This window comes from Heliangelus exortis, chromosome 18 (assembly GCF_036169615.1).
Source record: "Heliangelus exortis chromosome 18, bHelExo1.hap1, whole genome shotgun sequence".
In the NCBI taxonomy this organism is placed as follows: Eukaryota; Metazoa; Chordata; class Aves; order Apodiformes; family Trochilidae; genus Heliangelus; species Heliangelus exortis.
In genome coordinates, this window is record NC_092439.1 from 10,980,483 (window position 1) to 11,000,676 (window position 20,194).

General features: G+C 35.8%; 1 protein-coding gene across 15 annotated transcripts in view; it reads right to left on the reverse strand.

Annotated features, from left to right (window-relative positions):
• The window catches only part of SOX6 (SRY-box transcription factor 6), a 329,755-nt gene that overhangs the window by 230,697 nt on the left and 78,864 nt on the right, over positions 1-20,194 (reverse strand). For 3 of the 15 annotated variants that reach the window (XM_071762380.1, XM_071762374.1, XM_071762371.1), the window contains exon 1: positions 13,988-14,523. The exons of 8 other annotated variants lie outside the window; for them this stretch is intronic. The gene's annotated coding sequence lies outside the window, so the exon portion shown is untranslated. Of the gene's footprint in view, positions 1-13,791; positions 13,822-13,987; positions 14,526-20,194 lie in introns of those variants that run through there. 4 more of the 15 variants (XM_071762373.1, XM_071762366.1, XM_071762379.1 and 1 more) reach the window with 3 other exon arrangements.

A 20,194-nucleotide genomic window follows, 5' to 3' on the forward strand; every position in this document is an offset into this window, starting at 1 on the left:
GCATGGGCCCGGAATGAAGGTATGGACACTGCAGGGCTGACAATCCCACCACATTTATTAGTGGTAAGCTGCAGGAAATGTTCCACATAGCCTTCATAGTTATCTGGCTTCAGATTTACATGCATACACGCACACACTCACACCATCCCTTCTTGAATTTCCTTTCAGATTTCAATGTACTGCTATTTTACCTTCAGGAGCTACTTTTCTCCACAGGCTCTGCACTACTCTCTTTTCTACCATCTAAAAAAGGCTGTTACATATACTGAGAAGAAAGCATTTTGTTACTGCTTTGACGAGACATGGCAGAACAGTGAGACGTACAGTAATGACCAATTGGTCTCACTGAATTTATCACTGATCTAAGAGATAAGATAAGGAGTTCATTCTTTATTCCCTGCTTTCACAGAATGTACCATTTCCCAGGTCCAATTGATTACTTAACACCTGCTCTGTGGCCTATAGCTGTACTTGTAATAAGAATAAGAAAAGGAGATCTCCAATATTGATGTATAAGAAGACAACTTGGGTAGGGAAAACTTCCAGAAGAAAACTTCTTGTATCTCTCAAGAGACAGGAGATAGATCTCTGAACTAAGCCTATATCAAAAGAGAAGCAATCCCATGTGGAGCTCAATTTATACATAATACTTGAACACAAGTGTGTGGATATACAAATGTATGTATCTACATGCATGTACGTGTCTTTGTGTGCCCATGCAATTATTATATAAAAGATTCAAGTCCTAAGTATGCAAAGCAAATATATGTTCTATCCTTGTGGCTTTTCTCCCTGTACCCTATTGTCCAGATATAAGCTGTGAAACACACCCAAGTCACTTAGAAAGAGAAGTGTCAAGGCAGGCAGCTCAGGCTCAGCTGTTCCCATTATAACTCCGTTAAAAATGAACAACAAATTCAAATAACAGAGGCTGTGTTTGACTGGGGTTCTCTCTGGGTTTTCTCTTTCTAGTTTCCATCTCCACAGCCTCATCTCTCTCCCACCCTTCCCTACTTCCCATGAAGTTATGCTGCCCTTTACTATAAAATTCCCAGATTATTATTTTAGAGGCTTAACTGATTCTCCATGTCCTAGTGTGCCTAGGACATATACAAAGAGACTATTTTATATATCTTTCATCAAAGATAGACATAGGCTTGAAGTCAGTATTTATTTTAGTAGTTTCAACAGATAGTTACATTTATTTCCAAATATTTCTTATTTTCCTAATTGCACTTTTGAATCACTCTGCATGCAGTTGCACTACACACCCTTCTATAAACCCAGAGATAGCATCAGCAAGTAGAATTCCTCCATCCATAAAGGAATTCTTATAAAAATGTATACAGCCTGCACAGTGTTCTTCACTGTAAAAAATTCTAAATATATAAGAGTGAGACTTTGGAATCTCCCTTCCCCTTCTGCATGCTACTTATTTCCAGGTAATCTCAGCTGAAGCTTTTCAGTGCTGTCACTATGGCCAATTTTATTTGGATATTTTTCTCAATACATGTATGTAGCTATTTGCCTTTTCTTTACTCCTCTGTAAATGCCATGTGGACAGCAATCATTGAGTCGCCAGATCATACATTTATTTTTATGATATATTATGCTGTTTGATGTCATGTTGACATCTAATTGATGTTGGTTTTGCTTTTTTTTTGTCTTTGTTTTGTTTCTTGGTTTCAATAAAAAGAGAATTTAAAAAAGGCTGTAGAGTGATGACTTAAAGCACTGACAGACATGAACATAGCATGCAACTCTTTTATGATGTGCTGCTGAGTAATTGGGCATATTTCTAGTTTTAGATAACATATAGGAGACCTCTGAATTTTTACTGTATAGTGAAGTATTTGAATGAGCTTAGCCCATATCCTCAAAATAACTTCTTTCTGTAGCAAGAAGTACATGCAGAATATGTTTTCAATAAGGGCTTAACCCATGATTTAAGAGTCAATAAAGAAAGGTTTTCCATAAAGAAATGAGAAAGCAACAATAGAACTAAAATACAACATACTGAAGATTAAATATGTTCCATCAGCACAACAGTGTCTTTGTACAGTAAAGAGCAGAAGGAGATGATTAATAGTAAAATGGTATGTATGTCAAAAGAAAAATAAATGCAGTTTAGACAAAGTACACACTTATTAACAGAGAACATCATTTACAGTTATTCAGATGGGAGGAAGGCAAGGATGAAACTAGCAGAGAATCTATTTCACAATGTGAAGTCACATTCATCTTGGTTCAGGGTTTGCCCCCACCCCCACTACAGCTGCAAAATAAAAATACTGGTGAAACCCTTGATGGAATAAACTTAATGCCTTCAACATGCCCGTTGACTTGGGCAGAATCTGGGTTTCCCTCAAGGTATTTTAAGGTGCAGCTTTAGCAGGCAGACCTCCTGGATTACCAATGGGAATGGGCCCATTTTTCCCCCCAGGTTCCTGCTGGACACAACCTTGCAAACACCACCAGCTCAAACAGCCTGGACACCAAGCGCCCTTTTTCGCAATGAGGCTGAGGCTACAGACCCACCCCCACCCATCCTCCTCCTAAATGGCTAATAACAGGGCCCATAAATGTCTGGGGCTCTCCAAGGTGGTTTTACCAGGCACTGGTTTTTGGGGCACAGAGGGTGAGGAGGGAAGAGAGGAAGTAGGGAAAGGGGGAAGTGAGCACTTTGGAAACAAGCACAGAGACCAGGTTAAACTTAGACCAGTTAAAGGCAGATGAATGTGCCTGACAGGCTGATGATCTGCTCAGCACCAGCAAGCCAGCATTTGAAACCAAGTGAAAAGGCTGCAGAGAAATTATTTCTGCATGGTATTATAGTGTGAGAGGATTTTGGGATCACCTCCTCTTATTTTAAAGAAATGTTATAAAAATGTCCAGATGTAAACATAGTATTTCAAAAATGCCAAGTTTTGAACTAAAAGGATACAAAATGTTTTATCAGATTATAACACTGCAGAACCACAGGTCTCCCTGGAGGTGCCCCAGCAATGTGCCAGTCCAGCCTCTTCAGGAAGACTAATAATTGACCTTCCAAAAAGAAATACACACCTACCACCAAATACATATATAGAAAAATGGGAAAATACAAGACAGAAAGAAAATTAACATTTCATCATCCTGCATACATGAAACCCATGATGGGATAGTTTCATAAATGCTGCCCACAATGCTCTAATATTTTCAAATAAACAAAAAATAAATATTAATTCATAAGAAAGGCAGCAAAGGTAAATTTTAAATGAAGAGAGTTTGGAAAAGCTGTAAGTTAAGAGTAAACGAAGTTTAAAACACGGATGTTCAATTTTAACTCTAGAAATTGCTGTCACTGCTACTTTGCATACATAATTACACACAAAATGGGAAAGAGGAACAGAAAGAAAACAAGGGTTATAATTCCATCAGCAATTATCTGGAGAAGATGAACATTTTTTTAACTTCACTCTCCTGATATACGGTATCAGTAGAAACCAGACAGGGAATTAAAGCCCGTAATTCACAATATGCATGTTTTTACTGCAAGTGAGATATAAATCAAAGACAAAGTGGTAGATCTGAAATATATATTTCAAAACACTCATCCTCAAAGCTCCTTCTTAACTACCTCTCTAAAAATCCCAAGATGTCCTAAAAATATTTTGATTATGGTATACTCTACCATGTGTGACCTTTGCAGAAATGATTCTTTGCAACTCTAGCAGGTTTCTTTCTCTACCACTTTTGTTAGATTAATGACTCCTTCCATTTGCTAGGAAGTTCTCAGAATCTCAGCATTATGGGACTATTATTGCCAGAACTCATTGAGATCTTGCTATGTTCACAGATTTAAATTTGAAAGCCAGAAATTATGAACATATACCTCATTCAAGATAGCATGCACAAGCACAGAAGTACACAAATTATTTCAATAATGTACATTATAGCTATAAAAAGAATGACATCAGAAACCTTTATAAGCATCCGAGAAGAGCCTTGATTCTTAAATCATCAGCTCACACAATTTCTCTTTTTCTAAACTCCCTTTGATTTCTTTGCCTATTAACTCCAATTATTTTACAAGTTGGTGTTAGATGCTCTTGAAATCTCACAGAAATTTACCCATCCTGTTTACACTATATTATCCTAACAGAACAGACTATATGGCAGCTCAGTGGGATGCATTGCAGAGCTATGCCTTGCTCAAATGGGTTGCCATCTTGAGACATCTTGCCTACAGATTTTCTCTCCAGTCATCAATTGTCTTCAGGATTTTACACTTTCTAAAAACAGATATTTCTACACCTTCTAGTGTTCAAGTCTTTGTGCACTGATGAACATGGATGCAAACATTTAAGCAGAAATGCTCCACAGTAATCCTACAAGACAGCATGAAAAAAATCACCAGAAAGATAACAAATAAAGAAAACCTAAAACTTAAGTATTACTTCTCTCAAGGAAATATGTAAGAATGAAAGTGGTAAAAGGTGGGAAAAGCCTTCAAACTATAGTAGGGACAGTATCAATGAATGCAAACTAAGTAGCTCCCTCCCCCCCCCAATCTCAGAGAAGGATATACATTACTATTATCACTCCAACAGCATAATACATTTGTTTCGTTCAGAATCCATTCCCTGTAATTCTCAGAACTAGGAAGTAAATTGCCACACAAACATACAACTAAATAACAAACAATACTCTCACTAAAAATAGCCAGGTTTTTATAAAAGTTTTGAGGTGATCTGCTTTTAAGACTGTCACACTTTTAAGTAAATGTAGATTGACTTAAAGTAAACATTGCAGGAGGGAGCTCATGCTCTAAGCTTCACCAAGCAATCAGCAAGGCATCTGACACGCTACAGAAAACCTGAGAAATCCAGCAAATAAATCATGTAACACCCATTCAGTACCCTACAAAGCACACAGTGGGGAGCTGACACATTATTAACTGACTGTAATTTTCACAAACTGTAACATACTAAGAGCTTTATGACATACATGTGGTGAAATATATGTTTGTGTATTATAAATGCACATGTTTTTAAAGCACGTTAATCAAGATACCTCAATTAAATCATTGGGTCACATCTGTTTTCAAGTTAGTAGCATCAAGAATGTTATTACAACAAGGAGATTTTAGAAATATCTCTATCTCATGACTCCACTCTAACAAAATCACAAGAAAATAACTGTGACAGATTATTGTCCCAAAGTGGTGCTTCCCCTAGATATGAGCAAATTATCAAATGATATTTTATGCAAACTTGCTGCAAAACAGCTCTTCCAATGGAACCAAGTCCATGAGGGACTTCCAAGGAAGCCTCAATGCCATCCAGAAGGAAAGAACTGAAGATTATATGACACAGACCTCAGCTTTCAACCAAAGCATCATTCCTTTTTCTTTGCTGAAGATTTACACAACTTTAAAGATGCAAATATCACCTGCCTATTTCAGAAACAGCAAAAAGCAATTCTGCAAATGAGAGAACATTGGCTTTTGAAGCCATACATTGTTGTGGCACACACAGGAAGAACTTGAGGTCCCAAAGGTTCATAGTAGAAAATGGCACTTTGCCAACTCTCATTAATGCCTGACAACCTGTAGATAATCTTCTTGTACTGTACGTCATCTGATACTTTCACATTTACAACCCTTTACAGTAGTCAGCAGTTTCTTTTTAAATAAAAGTAGACAAGATTTTTAAAAATAAACCTAAAGGAGAAAATACAGGCTAGATGTGAAAGCTGAGAGCATTTTCCTCTCTATTGCTCATTATTCTTTAATGTATCATTCTCTTTCTGCATTTAGGCTAAAAAAATAAATCCAATGTAAACACAAAAGGCAAATATCTTTTGAAGGCCAGGCAAATATTTGAAAAGCAAAAAAGAGATTCTGCTTTTATCTCCAGATCACCCTACAATTTAATGGTTAGTGGAGAGGGGTTTCTTTTTTCCTTTCTTGTTTTTCTTTTTCTTTTTATTTCAGGGAACACAGCAGGGGCAGGTCCACACTTCATAGCTCATAGAATGGTTATCAGCCTATAAACTATAACAATGGGATAACAAAGGTCACGTAACTATAACATGTTTCTTATCAGAGCAGAGAGAAAAACTGGCACTATCAAAAGGCAATAAGGCAACAAACCAATGTATTCAAAATCTAGATCCAAGATTGGTTTTAAACTATGAAAATTATGTGTCTGACCTTGTAATCTGATGTATGTAATTTATAAGCAAAGTGCAGATGCTTTTATGGAGCTTAACAGTTTTTATGAGCTTTCTTGAAAATAAGCATCACACCGTGGACTAGAAAGGAGGACTTGGGCCTTCAGCTGTGTCAGTAGGATTAAATAGTATCACATTATAAGAGAGAATAATATCTGCAAGCTAAAAAGGTAAAGATAGGAAACCACTACCAGTCAGCCCACAGTCACCTAGCAGAAAGAATAAATGACAACCTATATCAGTATATGGAATGGATTTCAAAAAGTTGCTAGGTAGGAATAAAGCTCTTGAAAGCAAGCTGGAATACAAACACCATTTTTTGTCACCTTACTACAAGTCCACAATTCTCTGGTCTCTGATGAGCAAAATGTACAACTGCTCAGTGGGTCAATAAAAAGGGTTGATGTTTTCAGGCTCCCAGTAAATTTTTACCAATTGCACATGAAGACTAGAAATTCCTCAAGAGAGATACTACAGAAATAAAATAAAGATATCAAAGATCATTTTAATAAAAATATTGATACATTAAGGTAAGGATGTTTTTAATAGCAACAGCCACAGGGAAAAAACAAAAACAAAAAAACATGCAAGCAATAATCTTTAGTTTATTGCTTGCTTAGAACAGTTCTGTATTAGGGTTTCAAAATAAAACATGGTGTAACTCAGCCTCTGCATAGATATTTATATGCATATGTACCATAAGATAAAACTTTCAGTTTAATCAGTTTGCCACTGAGAGTGGAATTTGTTACACCAAAAGGCCAGCATTTGGTAATTTGCCCCAAAATTGGTTTCTATAAGATGCACAGTGTAATCAATGATGAACTTGTTTCTTGCTCAGTCATCCTTGCTCTTAGATCTTCTTCTCATATAGATAAAATTTTCTGAGAAATTTACATGTCCAAATTCTTCATTCTATGTTTCTATATTGTATCTTATACTCATCAACAGCTGAAATCCAACATAATATGCTGTAACATTTTTAATACATGGTTTTCAAGTGCAAATGTTCTTCTAAACACTAATATAAGATCATTGTTTAACAAATTACTGCATTTCTCCAAGTTTTTAACTATATTTATCAGTCCATAATCACCGAGAGAGAGGTTAAGTGCCATTTGCTATAAGACTTAAAAAATTTTGTGATAAACATTCCTAACTAAAGATATTTGATTGGCAAAATAAGATTAATTCTAGAAAACAGAACTAATGTTTGTTTACTTTATAAATAAAAGCTGTATAACATTAAAAATCTATTTTCTAGCATTAAAAAAAAATCTAATTAAGCATCTGAAAGCTATTCTCGTTAGGTTAATTTTCAGAATTCACAGTATTATCATCAAGTTAAAAGAGAATGGTATTCTACACAAAAGAACAGAAACACTGAGAAAAGTGTTTCATTCCAGTCTTCCACATATATCAGAGGACACCAGCCCTTCAAGGTGAGATTTATCAAGATTCTACAAGTACTGTAGAATCTATCTGCTTCATAGCAGAAATACTGAAAGTGCAGGGTAGAACATCAGGATCAATACAGATCCATTCCTATTCTAGAACTGACTCATGCATCTAACAAATGAAACTAACAATAGCCCGGAAGACTCATAAATATTCTAATCTATTGATTATATTAACTAATTTTCAATATTTTAGCTGTTAGTGTATTACTTCTCTAAATTCTAGGCCATCATCTCTGAAAGTAGAATGATATGTAAGACAGAGAATATATTAAGGAAGTGTAAAGTTTTGTGCCTAATTCTAAAACAAAAACTTATAAGGTCTTACCATGCACATGTAGATAAACAACCACTAGACAGATGCATGCATATGTTCCCATAGATACATATGCAAATACAGTTACAAAATTGAGTCCACAGAAACACATATAAATACCACACACAATGGGTTTGTATGCATGTAATTATGTGTTTGTGCTATGCTTCTATACACACATACATAAATATGTAGATAAATCTCTAACTTCCATGTGAGTGTGTATTGTTCAGACAGAAACATATATGCACAATATGAAAGGAATCCACAAGATCACAGTGTTACCTCACAGATTTTCTAAAGCATGGATCACTTCCTAGCCTGGGTCTAAAAATCACAGGATAGGTTTAGAAAATAATATATCTTTAAATAACTTTTTTTTTTTTTCTCAATTGCTTACCATGTGGTTTTAAGTCTCTCTAGACTTGGTATCAGTCAAGCCTTTTTTGTATGGTTTTAGTAATTTATGACATATCCAGAAACATAGGCACATTTTTTAAACTGAAAGAGTTGCTGGTACACTGCTGGAGTTGCAGAATGAAAATCATCACCACTGATTAATTAAAATTCAACTAAAAATTAGTTCTGTTTCACTAGTTCAGGTGAAGTAAAGTAAATCATTCTTCCTACCTATTTTTCTACGATGTTTAAGGTGTGTAATCATTTTTTTTTCTAGGACTTATCATTTGCCATCTAAGGTGTGTCGATCGTAGTCTTAAAGGCTAATGGTGTGATATTGCCAATAGCAATCAGAAAAAAAGCTCAATAATTTCTTTGCTGGCATCATACCTCCTTTCTAATTTATTCCCTGAAAATATCAGTTATAGGAAAATGGGAAAATTACATTTGCCATACAATGGAGGAATTATTGATAATAGCAGATGAAGCAGCCACTTCTTATTCTTTCCTTGCTACCAACAGCTAAAAGCAGATAGCAGAAGAGAGAGTGCACCAATTCTGGATTACAAGTAACAGCTGTTGGGTACAGAAGAAAATAACACTAATGAAGTCCATACACTAATTTCAAGTATAGCTCAAACCATAATCTGATTCTCCTCAAAACAAAAAACCTGCTATTACTGATTATTGTTTTAGTTTACTTCGGCATCAATTCCAAAACTTCACTTTGTCTCTGAAATATGAAGTCTGGGCAAGTATGGAGTGAATGCCTAGATTTAAATCCTGACAAGCAAGGGAAGCTTACTACTCTCTTTCTTACAACTTCCTCATAGGAGCTTAAAACAAAACAATGTTTCTCTCCTGCTGGGTTTTATTTGGCTTTTGCATTAAACAACACTCTAGATAAGTAATCAAGTTAACCAGACAGTTGTCACAGGGTCACTAACAGCTACTTTATTTTCTCTCAAAACTCTTTTCTGTAACATGATGACAATATTAAATAGACTACAACTGATAGGGTAAGTAGAAAGAATAATCAACAGCATACTAAAAATATTTCTTTAAAAGAAAAAGTCTATTGAAAAATCACAGTCAAGAAAGATTCAGCATAAACACCAGTAAACCACATATATTACCTCAATAAATGCTAAAAGCATAACTCAGTGAAGCGAGAACAATAACATATGTGATTTAGCTCCCATTTTTCATGCAAAGATTTGGATGTATGCTTACACATACAGCTTTTTTGGAATTGAACTTAATAGAGACCTAGAACAAATGTTTTTAAACTGGAATTAAACCAGTGCAGTCATGATAAAAAGTCTGTTTTGAAAAAAAAATTATCATACGCAGTCAGGATTTGCTTACTGCAATTCCCACTATGGTTTAAATTGATGATCCTCCCACAGTAAAATGTCAGGAAATTTGCACATGCACATAAACTACTAGCCAGGAGACAAAGTGTTATATATGGTTTACATTAACCCTTCCTGACCAGAGGTAGAGAGGCCAAAAGGATGGCACTGGGAAGTAGTGGCATCTGTGCATTATAGCTGCTGCTGCTGAAGTGCCCAATTTTGGCTTTCTCCCAGTGTAACAGAGTTTGGTTGGTTTGACCTATTTAAGCAGAAGCACCCTGACAAATCTCTGCTCTGTTCTGAACACCACTGCTTGCCTCCTACACCAAACACCTGCACATCACAATCTCATCAGTCTGGTTAGTAAAACAGACACATCTATGGGACAACAGTCAATCTACTGTCCTTTGGCTCTCACAAACTTGGGTGAATACAGTGTTAGAGCAAATCCGCTGTGGGTTTGATTTCTTTGTTTGTTTCTGGTGGTTGTTTTTTCTTACAATTAAAACGTTTGGTCTGAAGGCTCCAGAATAACTGATAACTGCACAAGTACTGATTTATACTATCTTTGGAAGAAATATCAATAAATACTCCTCCAGCAGCTGTAAGAATAAAACCAAAGCCTGCATAGTAAAAACAGTCAGGGGATTACATTTTACACTTCTGTGGATCTTATGTGCTATCATCCACTACTGACACAGAACTGTATTCCAATAGTGAAAAATTACACATTTGATTACTCTGGGATTTAGTAGCTGAAAATAATGCTCCTTCAACAAATAGTTTCATGTTGGGTGTAATAAGGAGCACATGTAACTCCTACTTCTGATGAGAAAAAAGAAGAAAGAAGAAAATGTTTTCTTCTAGCAGCACATAATTCATTAAACTCCTCAAGCTCTTCCCTCATAGCAGCTGTTTAAAATGTAATTATTTTCCATAAGACACAAAAATGCTGTCGCAAAAGCAAAATGAAGTCTTACGAGGTTACTCTCTACTCTATCAGAGATGGTGCAAGTGTTAATAAACATCTACTTGCCTTATTGGAAGTTTTCAAAAACATGGAACACTTAAGAGCTTGTGCTGAAATCAAAACCCAAAAGACACCAGGCTTTCACTCAGGTGTTTAGGCTAGATAGGTTGAATTTTTTTCCAGTTTTAACATCTTACAATTTATTTATTCCTGAAAAAGAGTTCTAATATTTCTATATTGTCTTTTCATATCTTGATACCTACATGCAACATCCTGCATTTGCCCTGCAATTATCCTTTTTTCATGACACAGCCTTGCAATTTTACATCCAGCCACTCTAAGCTGCTGATGCTCCATAAGGACTCTAAGAGTTGAAGTTGTTCATGAGCTCTTTTTGGTAATATAACAGCCTGAAGCATGGCTAAGCACCAGCTGCACCATACTTATCTCCTTGTTTATGAAAGAGTTTCCCCCTCATTGTGTGGATAACTGACCTTAGCTATAGCTAATAAGACATGAGCTTCCTTGAACTATGCAGCTTGACACTGAATCTTACAAAATACTTCAGTGTTATACATACAGACTCACTGAGCTCCTAATGAGCTGAAGCACATTATCTCTCCAGTATTGTCATCACAGACAAAGTGTGGTCCAAGGAACAATAATAACCTGGCCCAACCTTTGCTTTGACCATCTGCTTCTGTAGACAAGCTTCTTGCTGGCTACCACCAGGTTTTTATAAAGTAGAAAATCAAGTAACATATAGGTATTTACCTGCCACCCTATTCATTACCTCATCTTACTGACCCAACCGTGTAATGACAAGAATGGCTTGCTTGCCATTCCCCTAAGCTGCAGCTGTGTTTCCAGATGTAGCTCTAGCCAGTCAGAGACCTCTGGAAATTCATTACTTCTCAACTTTGAGCCTTCAAACAGGCTACGAACTACAGAATCTGCACTGAAGAAAATGCAACAATTTTACTTAACATGAAAACACTCCTTAGTCAAATGAGTTCCACTAAATCAGATAATGCTCTTATCAATCTATTCCAGACACGTCCAACTATATGCTTTTATTTTTTTTTTAACTACACAACTGAGAAGCTCTCACCAGCACAAAAGCAGGATGTAGAGCCAAACTGAACTGACTTGTAGGGTAACTTTATTCACAGGTTACATTATGATATTGCTGAATTTAAATCACTGGAATGGGCACAAGGGAATCTGTGCTAGAGGCTCAAAAGTCAACTACATATACATGCAAAAAGCAATAAATGCTGAAATACTACTTCAAAATCCAATTACTTTGTCTAAGTTGTGGTTAGTACACACATGAGTAATGCAGTCACCTTCATCATTCCAAATAACCATACAGTGAGTTTTCTTTTTGTTTGTTTTTTTTTCCCCAACAGCTTTACACTGGTTGTTCCTGATGATGTTCCAAGCAGAGCATTCCAAAGAGTCACTCGTGCAGGAAAACAGTTGGATCTAAACTCAGTTGCCAGCTCTTTTCTAATTTTAAGGTTAGCATTCCCACTCTGAAGCAAGCATTCTTCTCCAATACTGGTTAAAGAGCTTATTTAATTTAACTTCCATTTTTTCCTTAAACATCTGTGAAACTTCATTTCTCTAATCAGATTCTTACTTTCCTCTGCTAATTACAATCTTGTTTTTTCTTATGTATATCATTTCCTGTGCGATAATTTTTTCATCATTGGTTTTCTTGCTCTTTATATATTTCCTAGATGCTGATGTTCACACTCAGGCAAAGCAACTTATTTGTGTTGTCCCCATTCTCCTTAAAAACCCTCAGAAAAAATATGCCACAAGACATTATTTGCCTCTGTATATTTGAATATTTAGCATAGCTTCCAAAATGCCACCATTTGTTGCCCTGATAGCTCCATCATCAGCAAATTCTAGGATTTTAATTTACTCTAACATGATGAGCCACCCTTCAGAAAAATTGGCCACCAGCTGCCTCTCTGCTTGAGTAGGCTGAAGTCACACACAAAACAATGAAGCTTGTCAGAAAAATGCCACTTCTCCATTTCACTTTCCTCACAGCCTGTTCTTACTCTCTTTGTATTTCTCCATTGCCCTAGACTGCATCTTAATCCCAGTCTCAAAACCAGAAAGTTTCTTTCTGTATGGCTCATGAAAAATTGCCACATAGAACTAAACTGCTACAAGGTCTCAGCATTCAGATTCGGGTTACTTTCAGTTTTCATCTCTATCCTAATTCTTGCATAACCACAATCCATTCCATGGAGCTTTCAGGTAGTTTCATAGATATAGGCTAAAATATAGGCTAAAATTTGGAGAAGGCAAACACTTTGGAACCAAGACAGATACTGCAGTAACACCATATGCATATTAAATTCCATTCTACAAAGCAAATTGGGACTTTTTAAAATACTATTAGTTTAAGTAACAGCACACAACATAGAAAAAGTCATTAAATACAACACGCTGACTTTCAAATTTCTACAGTAATTAAACCCTTATTTCAAAGACTTTGCATATATCTCTCATAATTAACTAAATAGTGAATGCTAAATTGAAAAAAATGTTTGTCATACCTATGGATTACTATCAGGTCCACAAATACACCAGACAAATTTGAAATTTTTGCTAAGGTAGAGCTTTGAGTTTTTAGAAAGCTTCCCCAAAATTATAAGAAGATTAAGTTCAAATGATCTAAAGGTTCGGTTTGCATTTCTCTGTATAAACACAGTGATATGTTTACCAAACAACCATTTCCTTCTACCCTGAGTTCACAGATTTCTGAAACCTCACAAAAAAAGTTTTTTAATGAACACAAATGTGTTCAGAACGTCAAACCAAACTTGAATAAATCATACAGTGGGAATACTGAGGTCTAGTAACTCTGAATGAAAGAGCTCTGCAACATAAAGGTTTCTGTAAACCTCCACAATATTTTCAGGCACAACTAAAGACAGACTTACGTAACATATTAGTTTGCAATTGCAAAGGACTCTTCAGGTTTTGTAATCAGTTCTCACACTTAAGCAAAAACCAGTAAAGAATTGCTACAATATTTCAGCTACATACCTTGCACAGCTCAGAAAGACAGCTTCTTACCTATGTTAAAGCACAATTTTAATTTATTTCATTCATTTGAGGAAACAGAGAAAACAACATATGCTGTTTCATATGCTGATAGTTAGAGTAAATCAACCAAGATTATATTTAAAACCAAAAGACAGAAAGAAAAGGTTTTAATTCTTTGAAAAGATGTCTAGCTTACCTGGTTTTGCCATTCCACACCGACAGCCTGAACAATATTATCAGCTCTTCAGGTACTAATTCTTGTTAACTGGAAGGATATTTTCTCTCTTGTTGGATTAATAATCAACTTTCCTGATAGTTCATTTGTAATTCTCTGCTGGTTAACCCTTTGCAGGGCTCCCATTTTGAACTAAGCACCTACACTGTTAAGTTCATTTTAGTACAAAAATAAACAAACATCTGATAATACATACTTGACAGTTAAATAGGGAGAAAGTTTAAGAAAAAAAAAAATTATAATTGCTTAAAAGAAGACTTTCTTCCTCTTAAAGTCTCTACTTACTAAACCTAAAAGCCAGTAAACCAATGCATCCACAAACTGAAAGCAGTAAAGTCTCATGCGACAGCACACTCCCATGAAGCTACTGCTCAGCCTCTCATCTTCAGTGTATGTGTAAATATGACACATGCCTGCTGAATTCTGAAAATAACATCTTCTATTATTGAATAGTGTGCTGAGAAATTACCACAGTTATCAGTTTGTGCAAGGCCGTCCATCTGTGTTGTCAGAAAGCAAGAGCAAGAGTGGCCAGGAGTAAAAATGAGATAAGAGAGGCCCAGAATAGCTAAAAAAGGGGAGTTCAAATAAGGTCAGAACAGTTTAAGATGGGATACCTAACAATTATATGTAATTTTATTTTTCAAAGGTAATAGTAGAAAATTCCATACATTTTATCAGTTTCATAAGAATTCAATACATTTTGGCAGCACTGCTTTAAAATAAGCAAGCAAATTCAAAAGTAAACCTAATAAAGGGGCTTGGAGATCTAGTATAGGAAAGTGAAGCAACCTGGAAATCCTGACCTATAGAAACTTGTCTTTGTTTGGGGGACATAAAATGGACCTTGGGATGCGCTTTGTGGACAGAGGGAAGAAGAGAAAAATAAACTTTTTGGATGGATGACTGAGGCACAATGCTGAAAAAAAGGAGAAATCAGAAGAAAAGCTTTTTTTATTATTTTTGTAAAAAAATTATTAAGGGTTTTTGATGGTCTAGGGAAAATAAAACATTGCAGTTCTATTCACTAACAGAAATGCCTTCCTGGTAAATTGTGTTATAGCTGTTTTATTAAATAATACTGCAGTACATTTTTTTTTCCTTAGACAAAGGGACAGTCTCCAAAAGTTACTGCACAGCACAGAAGAGACTACTTCCCTTTCAGTAAGAGTAGTCCTATAGCAAATCTATTTTTAGACAACACAGGTCTCTGCTGTCTCTCCTGTAGCACCCAATACGGTTTGTTGTAAACTTTCTATATGTGCTGTAGAATTTATGATAAAATGCTATAAAGTGTTGAATAAAATTAATTTCATATTTATAGTTAATTTTGTTCTGTGTTTGTTTGAAGAAAAACCTTTTAAGAACACCAGTAATGTGAGAAAGTTACAACAACTAAATTGATTGTTAACTATCACATCAGTGGTACTCCTGGGGGCTCCTCTTCATGGGAAGAAAGCTTAAACAACATTTTCTAATTCATTGGACTGCTTCCCGGAGATGTGATGGCCTACAGAGGCAGTGCTGAACAAAGAAGGCTGGAACAGTGAGTCAGTAAACAACCCTTTTCAGAGGATGGTCACAAATAAGTGCAACTTTGTTTAATAAAGGCAAATTATAGTTGTCTTTTATTCTTCAGAAGGTGCATTATCTTTCTCTCCTGTTCCACCTGACTAAGCTGGTGGTATCTCTTCTATCACCTGACTGAGTGGTTGGCTGGAAATAATGGGACAAAACAATCCACTATTGTTACAGGAGACAATGACCTTTCATGTCCTTGGAGCTCTCCGTGACCTTTCATCTTTCCTATCCTCCAATGGTCTCTCCTAACAGCTAAAACTACACCCCGTTAGGCTGAATTCCAGATTGTCATAAAAAGCCCTGGCCTTTCGAAACAAAACCAATTTTTACACCAAGGTGGAGAAGAAACACAGGTCCATTGTTCCCGCACAGATGGAAGTTAGAGTTACTACGGCAACAGCTCTAATCCCCCTTTTTACCACCTTTTTCACATCATTGGCCTATCAAGTGTGCTACCTTTTAACTCATAAGCTCAAAAGCTGGTAGTCTAACTGACTGCCCTAATTAGCTACGATTTTCACAGTACAGACAACATGATGAGCTAATCGAAATTTGCAAAATAATGACGTACCTCCAGCAAATATTCCTCCTCCTGAGGCCCAGTCTTAGAATAACAATAATGAGACCATTATTAGAGAAGGGCATTAAAATGCTGCACTGCTGCTAAACAGAGAACTTAATTGTTCTGGTCTTGTCCATTGAATCAACAACCTATTGTTGTGGACTTGAAAAATAAAGGACTGGAGAATGGGTGCCATAATGATTGGTCTGTGCTGCCATACCAGCACTCTGTAGAATTGTTTTCCTTTTGAAACTCTTGATGGACTAGTAGTTTTGTTTAAAAGTAATATAAAAGGCAATTGTCTGGATAAAAAGTCCTATTTATTGAAATCTTTAGAAGGAGTTGCATGGATTTGTTCATGACCCCCAAGATAAAAACACAGGGACCATAATAATGCTATTTGTAGAGACCACTGCTTGTAGTGACACCAGATCAGGCTGTCCTGTCTAGCTACTGCAAAAGGAAGGAAGGCATTTCCTTTGCAGACAGAAATCATGACAGAAGGTCAAATAGTGGACAGATCCAACTCGTCTGTAAAACAGAAGATGTTTTATGAAAATAACAAAAATATTACCTTGTATATTTGGTCATCATTTAAAAATTCTGAGTTTAGATGGAACTGATAAAATTATGCCTACGTCAGTCACAAGACAAGAGTTTTTAGTAGGGTCTGTTGACTAGAGATTAAAAATTACAGAACTTTTTTTTTTTTTTTTTTTTTTTACCTCTTCTATAAAGCTATATCCTAGACCTTGTACTTGGGAAACTGAATAATATACCTTCAAATGTAGTGACTTGGCTGATTTAAATTGTAACTTCAGGGAGCTGAAACTTCTGGACTGTCTCTTCTTATTTATTTTAATTGATAAGATAGTGAAATCTATGACAGTATTTCGCAAAATGTTTAGGATAAACATGATCTTGAGAAAAATATTCTCCCAAATAGAAAAAAGTCATAGTTCTATTACATCAAATCATTGATAAATAACAGTATGCTGGATTCCTCCCAGCTTTCATCACAACAGAATAGTTGAAAAAAATTAAGAAATAACATTTAAACTTTGGAACAGAAATTAAAATCATGTTACTATATCTCTTCTGGCTACCTCTTTAAATGCATCTTTCTTCCTACATATTGCTAAAAAATAGGCTATGACTCAAGGTTAATACAAACAATCAGAAACAACAGAATTTGGGCTTGCAAGAGTACCCATTGGTACTCAGCTATTTATTTCAACGGGGAAAAGTTGAGATTTTATTTTTTTCTTATTCGGATGAACATATCAAAATGAAAAAAAAATGTGAAAAGGAATAAAAAAAGGGGAAGAAAACTTAAAGGTTAACCAAAAATGCATTTTCATCACTCCTTAGAACTGCTTGCATAACATAAAGTTGTCTTGCATCTACTCACAGAACACATTTTCTTTAAACTCAGGGTCTTCTGTAAATTGAAAAATGCCTAATATAACAAAGTATTAAATTGTAAATAAGACCTCTTGCTTCATTCAATCCATGCTTTGCTTCATTTATCTTCATCTTGTTAGGCTAAATTAATTAACAATCTCTGTGTTGCACACTTTCTCTTTTCATTACATCAAATAATGGCCTGGATATAGGAGAAAACCCTCACCACGGGGATCTTGAAACACTACCTTGAGGAAGAGTCTCTTACATATGTATTGCTTTAGCAATATTAACTGGCTAGGTGTTACAATGTTTATTAAATTGATTCTTTATCACTTTAAAATAACTGTGTTTTTAACATGGTTTTGTGAGAAATAAAAATATTTTCAAAAAATCAGAGGCTTGCAATAGATCACGTTTACAGTTTGTGAGCCACAAGTACCAAAAATTCGTCAATATTTTTCCTCAGTGCTTTATTTAATATAAAACCCCTGCAGCTTGAATACAGTTTCTGGTCAACCATGTATGCAGGCCCAAACACATTAATGTCTCAAATTACTCCAATCAAGTTGCCATATCATTTGTCTGTGAATGTTCTGTGCATAATTAATTGGATGCGTGGGACAGTTTCATTGGTAAATCTCATAATTTTAATACTGTAATGGGAAGCAATGTGCAAGTTTTCTGCCTTTAACCTACATTATGGCATCCAGAGCAAAAGGACAAAACAGTAAAGCCTTTTTTAATCTCACCCTGATCAAACAACCCGCTTTCTCCAATCACAGCTTTGTGCGTGATATCTTTCTGCTAGTGTTTCTTATTTAATTAAAACAGACACTGACAGAAGGACATGGATTAGGACTGTAATGATGCATTTACTTAGATTAATCGGAGGCTCCTTTTGGACTAATGGCTTAAACAAAGAACAAAAGGAAATTGTTATGAAACAGCCTTTCATCCCAGGCAAAGGTCACATTATGAGGTTTTTAATTTTGTCAGTCTCTGTTATATTGGGCCTTGCTACTGGAACATGAGAAGTGCTTCTCTTCCCCTCTTCCCCGAGCCAAGCCAGTTATTATAATACAGCCATTAAAGCTGCAAATTAAAATGTCTGATTTTAAAACAGGTTGCTTCACTTTCAAAACCCTTTAATTAGCATGTTGTGCATTGTTGTGAAGGAAAGAAACCTAAAATGCTAATGATCTGCTGCCAGGTGACCACACTACTGTGCAAAATAATACAGACCCTTTCAAGTGGTAGTAATAATAATAACAATAATAATAGTAATAATAATAATACACAGCTCTCTTCAATTACCCAACTCTAGGTCTACTCTGCACCACATGTGCTTAGAGAAACAACTGTGCATCTAGCCAAAGATCAGAGTTCTGTATTCAGCATAAGAGATTGTTGTATGTTAACTGGAAAGAAGTCTTTGTCCATTCAGACACTGGAAGGAGAAACATTTGAAACCACCATGGACCAGGTGATAGTTGGACCAGGCACAGTAAGAAGCATGGAATGGAAAATTCTTACCCCCTCAGATGGAAACTGCAAATACACTCTTGTAAATCTCAAAAGAGCCACCCCCAATTTGCAGTAATAAATTCTGCTTCTGTGCTTTGCTGACAAAAAAGACAGCAATGCATCAAAAGATCCCAAATTCAGTTATACTTTTGTCCTTTCAGGTTTTGCCATACAGTACCTAGAGGCACTTAATACACTGATACAAATGAAGAAGGAAAAGCTTGCAGGTAGTGCCAACACTGGGTCCAAACAGCAGCACAAATACCATCCTGAAAAATCCAGAACTAGCTGGGCAGTCCCAGATTAACTCCACTTGACCTGCTTTTTAACAACAGTTAAGAAAAAAAAGCTTTCTCTGTAACTTGACATCTTCACCATAAAGATCCCAGTCTAAGCCCCTCCCAACACACCAGCATAGCATGACAGTGCTCTTCCTAGGTCACAGCTGTAGGAAGTTGGACGAGATGCTGAGAAGCTGTGCTGGCCCTGATTCATTTGCAAAGGTCTCTTACAATTCAAGTGAATCCTAATTGACCAGGAAGGGACAAAAATTACTGCAAAGGAGATTTTTAGTCATTGAAAATCCCTCACTGCCTTATGTTTTACTGAAAGGTTTTATATATATATTTATATATATATTTATATTTATATTTATATATATAAAGTGCCTATCACCATATTAATAAACATTCTTTGGAACCACTCTGACAGCAGAGGTAAGAGCAGGAGTCAGACTGTTATTACCTCAGCATTTCTGTTTCCAACCAATTTTAAAAAAAAAAGCCACAAGACTTTGCTGCCAGTCTGCCTGGCTGGTGTTTAATACTGCTACTGTGTGATTCCACATCCCAGTGCCCCCAAAAGCACTACTCAGTGATAAGCACAATACATTTCCTCTTCAGACTGACTACAAACCAGCCAGGTTAAGCAAATTATAACATATTAAGGACTATAGGTTTTGTTTCACCCCAATCCCACATATCAACACTTGGTATTGCACAGTACAGATCAGATTCTGCAACGCTGTTGCCACTAAACTCCTACACAATATAATCTCGTTCCTAAAAACAATTTGATAATTTGCCCTTGAAAAT